This window comes from Crotalus tigris, unplaced genomic scaffold, assembly GCF_016545835.1.
Source record: "Crotalus tigris isolate CLP2741 ecotype Arizona unplaced genomic scaffold, ASM1654583v1 scf7180000018056.531417, whole genome shotgun sequence".
Classification (NCBI taxonomy): Eukaryota; Metazoa; Chordata; class Lepidosauria; order Squamata; family Viperidae; genus Crotalus; species Crotalus tigris.
Genome location: NW_024096799.1, coordinates 403,912 through 422,741, shown reverse-complemented (window position 1 = coordinate 422,741; position 18,830 = coordinate 403,912). Strand labels below are relative to the sequence as shown.

The 18,830-nt window shown below is 38.2% G+C and overlaps 1 long non-coding RNA gene across 1 annotated transcript in view; it reads right to left on the bottom strand.

Annotated features, from left to right (window-relative positions):
* Positions 1–17,362, bottom strand: part of LOC120309706 — a 32,611-nt gene extending 15,249 nt beyond the window's left edge. Inside the window, exon 1 of the long non-coding RNA XR_005557161.1 lies at positions 16,689–17,362. This is a non-coding gene — a long non-coding RNA (uncharacterized LOC120309706). The remainder of the gene's footprint in view (positions 1–16,688) is intronic.
* Positions 17,363–18,830: the final 1,468 nt, after the last annotated feature.

Genomic DNA, 18,830 nt, shown 5'->3' with positions numbered 1-18,830 from the left:
AAGAGCCTCTTGATGCGGGTGAAGAAGGAGAGTACAAAAGTTGGCTTGAAACTCAACATTAAGAAAACCAAAAATCATGGCATCCAGCCCTCTCAATTCCTGGCAAACAGATGGGAAAGAAATGGAGGTAGTGACAGATTTTATTTTTCTGGGCTCAAAGATCACCTCAGATGGGGACTGCAGCCAAGAAATAAAAACACGCTTGCTCCTGGGGAGGAAAGCTATGGCAAATCTAGACAGCATACTAAAAAGCAGAGACATCACCCTGCCAACAAAAGTGCATATGGTTGCAATGTATGGCAAAAGTGGCAAAAGTGCCATGGTTTTCCCAGTTGCAATGTATGGCTGAGAAAGTTGGACCATAAGAAAGGCTGAGCACCAAAGAATTGAGGCCTTTGAACTATGGTGCTGGAGAAGACTCCTGCGAGTCCCTTGGACTTCAAGGCGTTCAAACCGGTCAGTCCTAGAAGAGATCAACCCTGACTGCTCTTTAGAAAGCCAGATCCTGAAGTTGAAACTCAAATACTTTGGCCACCTAATGAGAAGGAAGGACTCACTGGAGAAGGGCCTAATGCTGGGAAAGATTGAGGGCAATAGAAGAAGGGGACGACAGAGAATGAGATGGCTGGATGGAGTCACTGAAGCAGTAGGTGTGAACTTAAATGGACTCCAGAAGATGGTAGAGGACAGGAAGACCTGGAGGAATGTTGTCCATGGGGTCGCGATGGGTCGAACACGACTTCGCAATTAACAACAACAACAAATTGTAATATCCAATTACATTCCAAGCAATTGCAACAGAAATATTTAGAGAAATACAAAACTCATATTTAGCAAGTAAGCAACTGAATAACGTACAATTGGAAACAACTGAAGATCCATAGTTTCCATAGGTAAGGTGCAATTGCCTGTAGTAAGAGGATTTCATACATAGCACTGTTTTTATGAAATTTTCCCTACATTAACATCCCTTCTTATCATGATACCTGCTCATGTTTAACTTGAACAAAAGCTACATGTTCAAGAATAGCATCCCAAAAATGTTTTTAAATTTAGTAAAGAATAACAAATCCTATTCATAGCTCCTTTCAGTTGTTCAATTCCACGTGGAAAGCCGCAAGCCTTAAATGACAATGATTTCACCAACGTATTACATGCTGGGAAAGCTGGATTATAGTAATGAGATCTGCATTATGCAGAAAAGTCAGTATATTTTATATAACCACCATTCTTTCTCAGAAAAAAATGAAACATAATCATCACTAATTAATGCATATAGTGTGTTACTCCCATTACTTCTTAAAATCAGACCACCAGCACTCTCATAGGAATCATTTCAATGTTCCTAACTGCTAAATGGACTGCTCCTCAAAGATTGCATGCTTAGCATTCTTTAAAGGCATGGCCTCATAAAATGGTGCCTTACTATCATCCCTGGCCCGAGCTAAAATTGCTTAACTTAACTTCATGTTTTCTGAGATGATGCTAAAGCAGCGGTTCTCAACCTGTGGGTCGCAACCCCATTTGGGGTCAAACGACCATTTTACGGGAGTCGCCAAACAACGTGATCCGCCATTTTTTCTGTCGGGGGCGCCGCCGCGCATGCACGCCACGCCCTTATGACCGGGGTCACCGTATAAAAAGGTTGAGAACCAATGTGCTAAAGGGTATGATCTATCATCTTCCAACACAAAATTTGCTGTAGATTCAGGCATAAATTCAGGCACTTCAGCAGTGGCTGTAATGAAGTGATCACAGACTGGAATCCACCCAGGCATTCTTCTATCTGATCATTTGGTTTGGGCTGCTAGAGTGCCATGATACTGAGAGAACAGGAGGAGAAGCAAATTTCCTGGAGGGTATGGTAGAGCTCTCTTTTAAAAGAGGTCTTTAAAGCAGTTGAAAGAAACAGCTGTAACAAGAGCTCTGTGAGAATCAAGTGCCACCTGAAAATTGGCACAGGATATTTATTTTCTTCTGCATAGAATTGTTAAGGTAGCAATTGTTAAATTAATAATTAAACTAGCAATAGTAGTTGCTGCTGGAGAAAGAGTGCCAGGTTTTCAGGTTCCCATTGCTCAAGAACTGAAATGGCTATATATACCCAGTTGATTATGGGATGCAAGAAGTCCTTGACTTAGGACCACAATTGAGCCCAAAATGTCCTTTCCTAAGCAAGAAGTTGTTAAATGAGTTTGGCCCCATTTTATGACCTTTCTTGCCACTGTTGTTAAGTTAATCTTTACTGTTAAGTTAGCAACAAGGTTGTTAAGTGAATCTGGCTTCATTTGACTTTGCTTCTCAGAAGGGCACAAAAACTGGTCACTACAACAATCATAAATACATGCCAGTTGCCAAGCATCCAAATTTTGATCACGTGACCATGGGGATGCTGCAACGGTAATAAGTGTGAAAAATGATCATTTTTTCAATGCTCGTTATAACTTCAAATGGTAACTAAACAAATGGTTATAAGTCAAGGAGTACCTGAATATTGTATCCTTATTATTAGAAGTATATTGGTACCATGTTTGTTTCTAAAGATCATTCAGAGTGGTGGTGTTAAGTATTAATGGTTTAATTCCACAATCATGAATTATTTAATATTCTCATATTATTTGATCTGAAATGTAAATAACGGAGGTATGAGATGATCTTTTTGGGATGCCTTTGTTAAGAGAGATCACCTGGCTGAACGCTTGTTTCTGGAAGGGAAAAAGAGGAAATGAAGTTGCTGTGATCATCTGAATAAAAGCATACAATTAATGTTCCATGGGTTTATATTAATTTATTTCTGTTTATTTAATTTGTCACTGTTTAGAAGTATTGCTACAATTTTGTTAGATTATGATAACATAGTAACTTTTATCATTTCCATGAGTTTTTCAAAATATTATAGTTTGTCTGCTAGATCATGGAAACAATTTTCCGGTAATATAGTCAGTTGCTACTAAGTCCTGCAAATGGATACAAAGTAAGCAGCTGAAAAATGCAGATTGCTGTTTCAGTCTCATTTTTAGAAAAAAAAGTATCATAATTCAAAGGAGAACATTGTTTTTAATGATTGCTATACTTGGTGGCAGATTTTTGGCAATAAAAGTTTCCTTATTATGTTGATATATTAATGTACTGAGAGACTTTTCACAATACATGTAGCCGTATTGTTCATCTATCCAATTATGAATTTTTCTTGACTCATTCAGCAGAGTTTCCAAATCATCAGCATACCTTCAAAATGTTCTTTGTCAGTTTTCTTCCAAAACATACTGTGGCATGGACTATGCATGAGGATTACTGGAAAGAAATCTGCAGACTCTTTGAGACATGAAGTTACACACCGCTACAGTGGTTAAATAGACTAGAATAGAGGAAGATAAATCATATGTGACTGATACAGAGGTGCACAAATTAACCAGCCTGGGACTTTACTACTGGGTGCATCTATTGGGTTGCAGGTGGTAAGAGGCCCATTAGATAAGACAGCTGCTAGACAAGCTTTGCCAAGTAGGCAGCTGTGGATAGTTAGCAGCAACACTAATTGGATGTAGTAACAGTAACATCTGGGAAATGTTACTGATTTGACAGAACTACTACATATATCCCATGGATAGTACTGGGCAAGTAACACTGCTGGAAATATGCCTACCACTGATAGAAGTCAGCTGTTCTACCAGTAACAAGTGACAGCATATAACCTGGAACAGTTGGAGGGGCATATATAGTGGCAGGGATGAGATTAATTGATGTGTAAATATTATTAGTGGTGGGACTGCAATGAAAAACCAGTGCAATATGTTTCCCGAAGAGAATTATCAATAGTTGAAAATATCAAAAAGACAAACAGAACAGATGATTTCCCATCTCTGGTAAAGATATGAAAGAAGGAGAAAACTGGGCAGAGGCAGGGGAGAGAGAAATTCCTGATTGAGACAAGCACAAATATATTATTTATATATTATAATTAATCAGATTTATATAGCCTTCCACCTCACAAAAACCCTGGGAAGCATGTGATAATTGAATAAAAATAACATCTAAACAGATATAAAAATCCAGATTAAGAGAGAAATATTATAAAAACAAATATACAGATCCTAGGCAAAGAGTTGATAAAAATGGCCACTTCAACAATGGAGTCATCTAAGCATGTCTTGGATTCTGTATCTCAAGCCTGATAACCCATGTCTTGGGTTCTCTGTCTCAAGCCTGATAACATAATTAGGTCTTGAGAGACATTAAAAGGGATGGAGCTAGAAGAGAATATTTGCAGCTCAGGGTTGAACTGCAGAGTCCTTTAATTACCGACATCATACATATATCACCTAGTTTGGTAATGAAATGTCTGCAAGAAAATAAGTAGACTCAGAGAGCAGCAAGCGCCCTGCATAGATGGTGCTCCATAAAGTGGGCACCATGCAGAGAAGACGTCTTGTGGGACCTGCCATATGTATAGCTATATCTATATTATTTTATATAAATAAAAATGTAAATGTTTGTTTGTTCAAAATCTTAAATCTCCGAAAGTTCTTCACTGATTGCTTTGAAATTTTGACACAACGTTGCATTCGAATATGCACGTGTTTTTATATACCTACTATTATATAGATGTCACACCTGTGACAGGTAAAAACATGCTTTTTTTAAAAAACAGCGCCGGCAAACCAGACAATCTCTATATCTGCACAGACAATGGAACAACAAAAAATATTGTATACTCACACGCATTGTGAAATTAAACTTTCCACAAACATGCGCGTTCTCTTTTCTTTCTTTTTCATTTAACCAGACTAAGCCACAGCAACGCATGGCTGGGTACAGCTAGTATTTTTATAAATATATAGTATTATTTCTTTATATAAATATATAAGTTTGTGCATATCTATGGGATATAAATTTTAACAACAATATCCATTAGTTTTACTTTGTTGTTCAAATACTGTGTGTTTTACATCTCTCTCTCTCTCTCTCTCTCTCTCTCTCTCTCTCTCTCTCTCTCTGTGTGTGTGTGTGTGTGTGTGTTGATATCTTGCCCTAAAAATCTTGATGTATATAGGCTTTGTCCTCAAGCTTTTGACATTGATCTGATTTGAAAATCTGAAGTGCAATTTTGAGTACATTTGCCAGAAGGCACTTTATATTTTTGCTAGGAACCCTGCATTATTAAGACCTCTGAAGATGTACATGACTCCTTCAGATCTACCTCTAAAGAGGGAAATGCAGGAGGTTAGTGTTGATTAAAATGCCCACTTTATGCCTTTATATTATTCAACGATATCTGTCTAGATGCTGTTTATATTATACCCTACAGTTTTCTGATAATAAAATCATTTATACATCATAAAAAGTATATTTGTCAATATGTACATATGTATGTAATAATAGAAAAAGGAACCTTGCAGAGGAAGCCCATAATATGGCAATATGGAGCCTACTATGTATTCCAGTGGATCACCTTTCCCTAAATAGAATTCCTTAGAATAATTCTATTTCAGCATATGCCACACAGTTGAATGATAATATTCCAATATCCAATAATGTACAAAAGAACTACTATATATAAAAATGATGTCTTATCTTTAGGATAAAAGAGTGATAAGCAGTCAGGGAAACTGGTTGAAAATCAGGGAGGTATCATGCTGATCACCAGTATTCTCCAGGTAGAACTGATCAGAGAATGTAATCTAGTGAGCAGTACATCACAAATAATTTAAACATTGATTGAAGTGATTGGTAGGATACCTGTGTCTACACCATTAGAGAAAATGCCACTGAAATTCAGCCATAGATTGGGTTGACTCCAAATGGGAAGCTAAGGTGAATTGGCTTGGGAAAGAAATTGATAATTCCATTGCTACTTAAACTATAAGTTTATCCTCAATGCTCTTGTGTCATAACACATATTGAGCTATGCATAAGGCAACTCTCTCCTATTTTTATGCATGAACCTTTTAGACACATTCTCATATTTTTGGTATGTATTCCTTATCATGTATTGACTCTCATCTCTATTTTCTTTTCAAAGAAAAGAAAATCTAAAAACATTCAGCAAGAAGGTTTATGCTTCAGCTTCACCTCCAGTGATCGTTTGCCTCTTTCCAGAAGTAAATTTAAAGAATTGATTTATTCTGATTTAATCAAATATTGCATCTGGATATCTTCAAAGTGCAATTATGCTTCACTTACCCAAGTGGTTCCTTTTTAGGCTATAACAGGCAATTACATTTTCTTAATTTATTATAAGAAAGAAAAAAGGAGTTATCAGCTTTCTAGCATCTGCTTGAGAAGACACAGCAGGCCTCACCTTTTGAAGAATGAATTAATAGAGCACACAGAAGTCAAACCTATAGCCACTTGGAATCCAAGTACAGTATAAATGGAAATGGTCACCTACTGCTTCAAGTTATTCTAGCTGTCATTGCAGTCTCTCCTGCAAATTAGTTCAAGAACAAGCTGTGCATGTAGAAGGTCAGATGCAGTCTCAGCATTTCTGTAAGGGTCTTTCTTTTCCACTGTTTTCTTTTTCCAGCCTTGAAAAAGAGGGGGTGGAGCAAAGAAATTGCTCAATGTCTTTCTTCTGGCCAGACAGCATGGAGTTTCTTTGCAGCTTCTCAACCAATGACTCTAATAATTTCTGAAAGTTATTATTGTTGAAATTGTTAGAATAAGACCTAACCCAGCACAAAAATCAACTGCATAATAATCAGGCTTATAGTTCCATCCATGAATGTAACATTATGAATATGTTTCTTAACATATTCTCTGCTGTATGTTTATGTAACATCCTTAGGAATGGAAGTCTTTATTAGTGTATCAAGCTGTGCCTACTAACTCATTACACAGTTCATGCCTTGAGAGGAGGCAGCTGATTCAAAGCATTTCCTTATCTCTCTTCTTCCCTTGGTAAAATCCTGGGACTGCTTGTTAGAATAAGAATTAGAGCCTTGGGTAAGTCATACATCAAAGCTGTGAAGTTGTATTTCAAGTACAATTTTCACATTTTGTAGTTCTCTTATTCCTTTATCAGTTGTAAATTGTTGTAATTGTTTCCTTATTTGGTGGTATGTCTGCATGCTCAAAGTGTCTGAACAACATTCTGTGTAATGTCTATAATGTACAGATGGCTTTTTCAGGTGCAATAGACCAGTGACTCACTGTAACCTGCTAGCTTTGAATGAATTGATGATTGTTTGAACCCTCTCCAATTGTTGGCATTTTTGGTGAGTTATTTAGTCATGCCAAATTCTTTGACCATCTAATGCTGATGTATCCCCAGGGGAGTCTATACGGAGGGTCAAAAAAGTTTAAAATGAGGTTGCAACATCTGAAGCCCTATCCTTTTTGACATGTACCGCCCGTTTGTCACCACAAAAAGTATGAGGCTTTGATTGTGCAGTTGTGGTTACAATATTGACTTCTCCACCCTCCTGTGGAACACCCCTGGGTATTCCTAATTGAGCGATTTTATTTTATTTTAATCTCCTATTAAAATAAAATTAGTGTTCAGCTGTTAAAATGAATGCAAATGCAATATCCTTGTGTTTGCTTCTCTATTCAAGGTATGCAAAAAGTATAGTCATGACCCACATATAACTAAGCAGTATTCATTTTAGGGCCCCAGAGTTCCTGCCAAGAATTGGCCCAAGAGTTCCTGCCAAGTAACAAATTGTTACTAATTTGTCTTCTTACCAGAAATGAATTTGTGGAGTTTTAAAGGCTAAGACATTTACCATAAGCTTTGAAGGAGTTCAAGGTACCCTTTTCACCTTTTACAACCCCTGAAGCCTCCTCTTAAAAGAGGTTGTGTCTCCACTCATTTTTGGAATGCAGCCTTTACATGTCGACAAGAAATTGCATACCCTTGCTTTATTTAATGAGGATGGATGGGGGAAAAAAAAGTTGCCTGCACATCTATCTGAACACATCTTCAATTTCCTTTGCTGGGAGGTGAGGTTGCCTAAAACATTTAAAGATCAAGCTTATTTTTAATGTAGGAAAGGCTATCTGGTGTATCTAAATTCTCAGTCTATTAGGAGCCCGTGGCTTGTCTTTAAAAGATAAGAATTTAGATGATTATTTCTCTGTAAAGCATGGATTGGGTAGTAAAAGTACTTGTTCTTGAAGATACCTGTTCTAACTGTAAGAACGTGTTTATTGAAAGTTCTGACATCTACTCAGCAAATGAGAGCAATTTTAACCACTACATAAACATGGGTATTATCTTCACATTGTTTTAGATATCTTTATTATTATAGTTCAAATGTAGGATTGATAAATTTGAGTCTCAACTGTTTCTGCCCATTCGCTCTCTTGGATGCTAACATCCTGCTTTTTAAGACAGGATGATAATTTTATATACTTTTCAAGAATACAACATTAGTTTAAAATACCTGGTACCAACACACCGCTGAACAAAATCACTATCCCTTTTTCTTTGCTGACATAAAATTTAGTAGCCACAAGAGAAAGTATTTATAAATATATAAACACTGAAGATGGTCAAGAGATCACAGGGGTATTTGTAGAGGCTTGTAAGTTTATGTTATTTATCAAAACTTCAGAGTTCATAAAGAATACAGCATGTATATTGCATATTTTTACATAAAAAAGAATATCACATGGCTTTACATTACATTTCCCAATCTTTGGCAATTATATAGAGCTCTTACTCCTTGGATAGAGATCAGTGAGAATTCCAAGGAGGATGAATTTTTGGTAGGATGAAAACCACTTTAGAAGAAGCTAGTGGCAAATCTAACAGTATCTACTGTATATAGCAGGTCAAAAAAATCAAGATAATATTGTGGCTGTGCAGTTGAGGTCCCATTACTTGGTATTCACATGATTCACTATGAAAGAGGCAGGGCTTTGATCATAATCACCACTTTCATAACATGATAAGAACATTGCAACAAACCAGTCAACAAATTTAACTGGAGGATATATTTATTTTTTACTAAAGAGTTCATCTCACTACAAGTCCACAGTTGAGTCTGCAGAATTATTTAGGTATTTTGATTACATATGTATCTTAATTATAGTCTAATTTTGATTAGCTTCCTATTGTAAACAAACTAACAAACATTATCAATTACTCTTTCTTAGCCCTAGGAAACAGGCAAGGATAAACAACTTCCAAGAAAATTGCATGGACTTGTCCAGGCAATCATCAGGAGTCAATAATACAAAATCAATCAGGAATACAAAACTAAATATAGTGGGAAAATGATTAAATATGCATGTCTGGTTAAGAAGCATTTATGAGATAATGTATGTAAATATCTTTAGCTTTTAGATATGTTGGCAGCAAAATATCCGGCTGCAGAATGAAATTATTCTGTATTAGTAACCTGACAATAAAAAAATCTGACAACTTTAGGAAACACTGACAAGTTTCTTTAAAAATTCTTTGCCTAGTTTCTAAATTCCTATAGCTCCAATTCAATGAAATATTATTACACTGAGCATATATTTCATATTAAAAAGTTAATCGATGGAAAGAAAAGCTAGATTCATCAAGCCTTTTCTAGGAACAATAGCAACAAAGACAGTGATTAGATGGCAAAGGCAACTATATGTCCATGTTGACTGAAAAGTGCATTAAAAATAATTCTTTGGAAAACTAAAGCATTTTGTTATCTCTGTGCAGGAATTGGTCCCTTTGTGTGGGCACAAAATGCAAATGGGGAGATTGTATCAATGGTATTTTATGACAATCATCATCAAGTGCGGAACGAGTATTTTAATATCTTCAGTTCAGTGCCTCACATCATTCAGCAGGATAGAACATAGGCCTTTAACAATCCCTTAAACCTTTAGCCACATTACCAGTTGGTTGCTAAGCAACAACAAAATAGTTATTGTCACAGTTCTGCCAAAAACAAAAATAATCTGCCATGAAAATAAAGAATTGAAAACTAATATAATATGTAATATATAATATAATATATAATATAATCATCCTTTATCTTTTAAAATAAGTCAGTTGATCATTTTACACTTTCATATAAAAACATATGAGCAGATTGCAACATCTCAATCGCTGACATTGTCCAAATGTTGTGTGTGTTCAGACAGACACAGAAAACATAGAATTAATTTTTGTTTGTACATATTTTATTTCAACCTTAGAATAGTTTGGGCCAATCATTATGATACTATTAAAATGTAAAATATACCAAAAAACTCTGAATTATTTTATGTACCGCAGTTTCAGTATGGGTAATCCTCAATTTACAACTATTTGTTCAGTGACTGTTCAAAGTTACAAGGGCACTGAAAAAATGGACTTAAGATTGATCCTCATATTTATGACCACCACAGTATCCCATGTGATCAGAATTTGGGCACTTGGCGACTAGCATGTATTTAAAAGAGTTGCAGCATCCTGGGGTCATGTGATTTCCATTTATGTCCTTTCTAGCCAGTTTCCAACCAGCAAAGTCCACGGGGGAAACCGGATTCTCTTAATGCCCACATAATCCATAACTGCAGTGATTCATTTAACAACCATGACAAAACAGTCATAAAATCAGGTGCAACTCACTTAACAACTGCCTTGTTTAGCAACTGAAATTCTGGCCCCAGTTGTGTTTGAGGGCTGCTTGTACATAAAATTATACGTGAAAGTGATTGGTTAATTTAAAAATGGAAAACTTTTAAAGCCCTATCATCATTTTTCCAATTACCTATGGTAAAATACTAGCTAGTTCAGGAAAAGAAAAATAATTATTTCTAAAAATTGGCCATATTTCAAATCAGCTACCTTGCAATAAATTTTACTTAGTAAATACCTTGCAAGCTATTGCCAAAGTGTGTTCAAAGGACCTTCTTAAACTGGATTAGATATACAGTAATGCAATGGCATGAATTAGATATAGGTGGACAAGGGCAGTTCTCTATGCACAGTGCCCAAACTGAATGCAAAGAAAGTGTCCCCCATCTCAGAGAGTATAGCAGAAGCAGCCATGCAACACCTAGAAAGTATTGATCCTCCCAAAATTTTATTTATTCATTTATGATTTATCCATTCCATGTTCTATACCAGTGATGGCAAACCTTTTAGAGACCGAGTGCCCCAAAACCACCTGGCCCCCCATTCCATGTCCACCCGCAGGGCCACCCACTGCCTCCACGACCTACTGCAGCAGATCACCCAGGCAGCCCTGCAGTGCCATGGTGGTCATGATCTCCACCCGCACCCCACAGCATCATCTGACATGATGAGGAGTGAGGGCAGAGTTTTGTCCCTGCTGCATGGCTGCCAGGTCCTTGGCTGCGCTGCTCTGTGTGGGCCACGCCCATGGGAAACTCTCCTCTGGGGGGGCTGCTGGTGAGGAGGGGGCCATGGGGGGAGGTGGGGCTGGGGTGACAGCACGCATGTCCACAGAGAGGGCTCCGAGTGCCGCCTCTAGCACATGTGCCATAGGTTCGCCACAACTGTTCTATACTAAAACATGCATCAGATAGACCAATGACACATTTGTCATCCTAAATTAAAATAAAATCAAATATATAATTCCACGTCCCCAAGGATGTTCACCATAGAGATTGAGAAAGAAAGCAAACTCCCATTTCTTGACTTTTTTCTCGCTAAATAAAATGATAATGAGGAAACTTGGGTTTATTGAAAACCAACATACAGGAAGAGAGCCAGAGAATTCCTAGAAGTCCTAGAATTCCTAGAATGGAACTGGATACAAACCACCCACCGTTTAAGTCCTGATGCAAGCATACATAACATGCAATTATGGCAGATAAAATAAAATAGAGACACCACTATTTGTAGCAACCAATTTATTGAATCTCTCAGGAAACCTCCAATCACTAACCCATCTCTCTTAGTTCAGCTCTTATACAATTCTCAGTTCTGAACAGGGAGGAAACCTTGTTAAGCTTGAAGCGATGCTGAAATATCTGTGAGAAGCCTCATCAATATTTATTTCCCAAAGTCTAAATGACCTGACCACTAAATAAAGGAAGCCATTTACCATTTTCTAGCAATTGTAGTCTAATTGTGTCTTTAGACTATGGTTTTCTACTACAATATATAGTTTTCTCTGATTTTTGAACTGAGTTAGGAAACACTTCAGGCAGACATACAAGGTGACTAGAAACGTCTCTCTTTCTCTCTCTCTCAATACATACTGTATTTTTTAAAAAATGAAAACTAATACAGAGAAATAATCTCAAAACACGTCACAAATGTTCAAGACCTTTTCCTGCTTTTGCTGTTTCCCTTTCATTATGCAGTCACTGTTTTTGAGAGAGGAAAGCCTGAGAAAGCATTTTTAGTTTAAATACCCAAATGTTATTGCTGGATCTTTTTTCCCCCAGCAATTCAACTCATGGGAATTTTGGTCAAAATATGATGTGAAGGATCACCAGGAATTTTAGATCTGCTCATAACTGTTTGCAAGTTTTTGGATTTTCTCCCTGAAGATCTAAAATTACACAGTGGATGAAATATACTGATTAAGGTGCTAGACCAGAAGAAGCAATGCCTAGTTTAACCTCAGCTAGAAAAACTTACTAGGAATCTTTGAGTCAGCTTCTCTCTCGTAATTTACCTCACAAAGTTGTTGTTTGGCAGAAAAGTAGGGGCTAAATACTACATATGTTGCCTTGAGCTCCTGAATTAAATGTATCATATAAATCAACAGCTTAATGAACAAACAAATAAAATATAAATTCTATCTCTATATTGTATTAATAATTTAAAGTTTAAATCCACAGGGGATTAAAAATAAGAATAAAAATACCAAGCCTTGCTAAAATATGCCTGAGCAACTGGTGACTTCCCAAGACTCCAAATTACTATCACTCCTGATCTTGGATGCCTCCTCTCATCAACATTTACAGCTTTGGCCATTCAGGCCAAGTTAGCCACATGTGGAGGGCTGCCATATGTGGTGAACTTGGTAGGTCCTAAATTATCTATGTCAAGTTGGAATTAAATATTAGATCAGTATGTCAAACTCTAGCTTCGCAGAGTAATTTTAGCTGGCAAATATAATGGGAAATCCCTTCCTGAATCTCTCTTTGAAAGCTTTCAAGTGCCTCATGAACTTTAATTAGGATTCTTACCACTGCTGAGAGACAGCTAGCTATGTATTTAGCTTTTCCACTAATGGTGAGCCTGAGACAGCAAATAGAAGAGTACACCAGAGTACCTTTCAGGTTCTTCTCTGTTCACTATAGTAAAAGGTATAATTATCCAAGATGCAGAGCACACAATATGGCATTGATAAATGAATTCCAGTTATCTGAGTTAACAGGAGCAGGCATAAATTACTGAATATTCAGTCATCAATCACTGTGATATTTTGATAGAAATCCTAAAATAAATTTGTTTTTAAAGAGATCCAGACAAATGGTCAACATTAACCTAGACTGTCTATTTGGTAATTATTCATTTGGACCTCCCTATCGGTAACCAAGTTGGATTTATATTGGCTTCTAAGCTTATGAAATGGCTGGTACACACAAAGCAGCCCCTACTTAATGTGGTCTAACTATTATTAAGTGAATGCATGTTATGCAAAGAAGAGCAACACAGATTGGAAGGCTTTATTGTTGTTTTTTACATCTCTATTAAGATTTTTTTTTTCTTCCATTCAATCATGTCTGATTCTCAGGCTGTCTGGACAAGTCCCTGCAGTTTCCTTGGCAAGGTTTTTCAGAAATAGTTCACCACTGCCTTCTTCCCAGAGCTGAGTACATTCAGGAGTATCTTTATTTATCTATCTTTATTGTAAGGTTATATTAACAGAATTTTGCAAGGCTGAAAGTATTTCTTTCCTCCTTTCCTTTTACTCTCTGGAAAACTAGGGAGGGCTCCTTCTGAGATATTTCCCTCATCCTCCCTCCTTCTATAGACTGAAATATATTTTACACATTGGTTGCCGAGCCTAAAGATCATTTATGCAGTCATTACAGTATGCCTGCTTCCTGTTTAGAGGTAAAAAAGGCATTTCTCCTTGTGATTATTCCCTGTCATTATTTTCTTATACCTCAAGAACCTTCACCAGAATGTCCTAATAACTTCAGTTTTTCCGTTCTTGGCTCTTGTCAACCTTTTATATTTTTTAATTTGAATTTTAGCCTTATCTATTCCTCTGCTAACACCTCTCTCTGTGGTTCTTTCTTTTAGTTTGGCTCAGTCTATGACTGAAATTGTCAGTCAATGACAACAAGGACACCATTTCTAGGCAACATAGATGCAGCCAAGCCACGTATCTGCTCCCTAAAAATAAGGATGAGGAACATCATGGTAGGGGGTTATTGTACTATATAAGATAATGGGATAAACCCTGGATAATGAAAATTAAATAAAAATGATTAAATTTAAAATCAGAATTAAAATGAATATAAAAATTAAAACGTCTATTAGAATGGTGAATTATACTGTCTTTAATTTACAACTGATAATATCACAAAATCAAATTGTAAAATACTTTTTTAAAAAGCCAAGTAAATTTATGGTAGAAAATGTTGGTGCTAGAAAAATGATCTCAGCTTGTAGAGATAAATCATGGGGAAATGATCCTGGGGAGTACAATATTATTATAGATTAATGTTTAACTAACCGTCAATACCATATATTCTACTGTGCTAAGATTTGGCAAAGGCCATATTTTAGGTGTTCTTTGCTACCAATATGAACCTGAAACTGGAATCATTCAATTTCAGGAAGGGAGAGCAACCTCCTTAAAAATATTATTTTTTACTTCATTGCAATTATTATTTTTAAAAAATTAGGAAAATGTAAATAAAGGGAAAGTAAGGGAGTAAAAAGGGAAGATGAAAAAGTGTAGGGGAAAAAGGGAAAAAAGAAAGAAAAGCATTGACTTCCAACGCTTTTCAGTGCTGCAGAATAAGATAATGTACAGCTTTAACTTTTTACCTTTACACAGTAATATATACTAGCCATTTCTATAACAATAAATCTATCTAATTAGCAAAACCTAAACTTAATGTTTCATTTTTTTTACCCCAAGCACAAAGTGCAGAAGTGGTTTCCAAGTGGAAACAAAGTTAGTACTTCCATGCAGAATCTGAAAGAAGGCACTCACTATATCACTTGCAAGACTGATGTCAGCTCTTCAGGGGAGACAAATATAGGAAATAGACTCCAGAGCAGTGGTTCTCAACCTTCCTAATGCCACAACCCTTTAATACAGTTCCTCATGTTGTGGTGACCCCCACCATAAAATTATTTTTGTTGCTACTTCAGTAATTTTGCTACTGTTATGAATCATAATGTAAATATCTGATATGCAGGATGTATTTTCATTGTTACTAATTGAACATAATTAAAGCATAGTGATTAATCACAAAAACAAACTGGGTTTGAAGATAAGCAGTAAGATGGAAAGAAAATTAAGCAATGAAACTGAGAGTTCCTGGATTAGAATTTATTATACCATCACATTAAAAATAAAAGTATTTCCAATCTTGTTGGAAAAACAGTGGATTCACTCCTACTGATAATATTATTTAGATCAGGGCTTTTCAACCTTTTCACCGATTGTACCACTTTTAGAATATGGCAACATTCAAGTACCACCAGTCACCTAGCGAGGTGTCAAAAACTTGACCCCCCAAAAATGGGAAAAAGTGATAAAGTACAGGTAGTCCTTGACTTACAACAGTTTGCTTAGTGACTGTTTAAAGTTACAACGGCACTGAAAAAAGTGACTTATGACCATTTTTCACACTTATGAGCGTTGCAACATCCCCAGGGTCATGTGATTTACATTTCGATGCTTGGCAACTGATTCATATTTATGATGGTCACATTGTTCCAGGATCATGTGATCACCTTTTGCAACCTTCTGACAAGCAAAGTTAGTTGGGAAACCAGATTCACTTAACAACCATGTTACTAATTTAATCTCTCTTCCTCTTTCTCCCTCTCTGACTCCCTCTTTCTTTCTTCCTCTCCCTCTCTCTTTCTCTCTCCCTCTCTCTCCCTTTCTCTTCCCTTCTATTTCTCTTTCTCTCTCTCCCTCTCTCCCTTTCTTTCTCTCTCTCTCTCTCCCTTTCTCTCTCTCTCCCTCTTTCCCTCCCTCTTTCTCTCTCCTTCTCTTTCTCTCTCCCTCTTTCTTTCTCTCTCTATCTCCCTTTCTTTTTCTCTCTCCCTCTCTTTCTCTCTCCCTCTTTCTCTCCCTCTCTCTATTTCTCTCTCCCTCTCTCCCTCCCTCTTTCTCTCTCTCCCTCTCTCTTTCTCTCTCCCTCTCCCTTTCTTTCTTTCCCTCTCTTTCTTTTCCTCTTTCTCTCTCCCTCTTTCCCTTTCTTTCTCTCTCTTTCTTTCCCTCTTTCTCTCTCCCTCTCTTTATTTCTCTCTCCCTCTCTCTTCCTCTCTTTCTTTCTTCCTCTTTGTCTTTCTCTCCCTCCCTCTCTCCCTTTCTCTCTCCCTCTCTATTTCTTTCTCCCTCTCTTTCTCCCTCTTTCTTTCTCTTTCTCCCTCCCTCTCTTCCTCCTTCCCTTCCTCCCTCCCTCCCTCCCTCCCTCCCTCCTTCTCTTTCTCTCCGATTGGTGATCGATTTGGAGGCACGGAGGGGAGGGGAATGGCCAAGGGCTGCCCGTGTGACTTTGAAGTGGCCACCTTTGGAAGCACCAAGGCTGCTCCAGCCAGGCTTGAGCCGGGCAGAGTGGGCAATGGGAGAGGAATGGGTCGATCACCTTACCGGCAGCCAGGACTCCAGTGCGCCTTCCCGGCTAGCGGGGCCTACAGTATCAGGAGCCCCACGAGGGGGCAAGCTGGCATAAAGAGCCAAACCCTTTCTGCAAGGGAGGGACACATTGAGGGAGCCAGCCAATCACAGAATGTAGATTCTGACGGACGGCTGGCCTGAGCCAATGAGGCGCCAGAGGACTGGGAGCCATAGTTGAAGGTTGCAACGCCTTCAGCTGTAACTGCTCACACGTGTTTGTGTGTGTGTGAGTGCGCTGGCCCAGATCAATATTGCTTTCCAGGTGATAGGCGCTTCTTCAGGGCTCAGCAGATGCACCGGGATCAATGCCGCTTTCCAGGAGATTGGTACTTCTTCGGGGCTCAGGAGAAGCACCAGGATCAGCTCTGGAAGAAGTACCAATCAGGCAGAAAGGGGCCAAGCTCTCCCAGCCTCGGAGAAGCACCAATCAGGTGGAAAGGGGCGCTGATCTTGGTGCTTCCCCTGAGCTCTCCCGGTCTAGGAGAAACACCGATCAGGCAGAAAGGGGTGCTGATCCTGGCACTTCCCCTGAGCTCTCCTGGCCTCGGAGAAGCGCTGATCAGGCGGAAAGGGGCTGAGCTCTCCTGGCTTGGAGAAGCACCTATCAGGCAGAAAGGGGCGCTGATCCTGGCGCTTCCCCTGAGCTCTCCCGGCCTCGGATAAGCAATAATCAGGCAGAAAGGGGCACTGATCCTAGCGCTTCCCCTGAGCCTTGCCAGCAGGACGCGCGCCTCTTGGTGTCATATGGTTTTCAATGTTTTGCTTGAAGCAGGGATGGAAAAAGAGAGAAGAGCCCCACTCATCACAAATTGAGAGCAGACAGTTATTGGCATTGCAGCTCAAGGCGCGTGATGAGGGAAAGAATATGATTAACACCACACGCACGTGCGCGCGCACGCACACACACACACACACACACAGCGCTTGTCTTCCACCACATTTTATTCATGTCAATCTTTTTTTTCTTCATAATATTGGGAGTTGAAAATAGCGACTGTACACAAACGCACACACAAACATGCAGGCGGGCACGCCCCCTCTCCTCATTCAGTTTCTTTCCTTGGCTCGTCCACTGCATGTTCCTGAGACGGCGGCGGCAGCTTTGGCAGTGTCTCAGTTCCTAAGACCATCGGAAATATGTGTTTTACGATGGTCTTAGGCAACCCCTGTGAAAGGGTCGTTTGACCCCCAAAGGGGTCGCAACCCACAGGTTGAGAACCGCTGCTCCAGAGGAAGTCTAGAACTATACTGAGATATAGCTTAATAAGAGAATCTGGCATACCTGACTGTGTTTAACTACCATCTTTCTTATATCTTAGAGAACCAGGGAGAAGCCTGCCTGACTTTCTTTGGAATATTATATTGTTTTCAAGGACTTAAGGAATATTTCAGTCCCTTTTGCTTATATAACACTTCTTGCCTATTTTCCTCAAGATCATATATGTCTGCCTTAAAAACATAGCTCATTCTTACCTGTGTATGTCTGACCCTACTCCTACAAATATCTCTGGGATATTTTGCCAATTTTTAAAGCAATACATCATTTTAAGCCATGGCACTCAGCATTTCTTCATATAGGGCTGAAAGAAATGGAATGGTCATGGGAGAATACCAGCTATGATGGTATTAGATTTTGTGTTTTAAATCCAAGAGAAGGTAATAAAAGTGATGGAAAAATAATAGCCACGTATTTATCAGAATAATAAATTTGTTCATTTGGAAACATGGCTCATAAACCTAAACAGATTGGATAGTGAAAAACATACATTTTATATTCATTATGGGAAACAATTTTTGCTTCTAAACAATCCCTGTTATTTCCAATGTATCTTTTTTGGGGGGGGGGGCTTGCTTTCCTCCTTCAAAGACACAAGCAATTGCTTCCCATAGCAGTGACTGTGTATTTGCTCCACTAATCTCTCCTGACAGAGCTTTATTAATTGCCATCTGTCTAAAATGAGCTCTGCAAATGCCTCCGCTCTCCAATTCCTTGGTATCTTCCCAAGTTGAAAGTGTAACATAGTTCATTGTTTCAAAGCCCTGATGTTCTGATACAGGATGCTCATGGCACAGTTCTTATTTGCTGTCAGTACAATGGCAAGAATAATAAGAAGT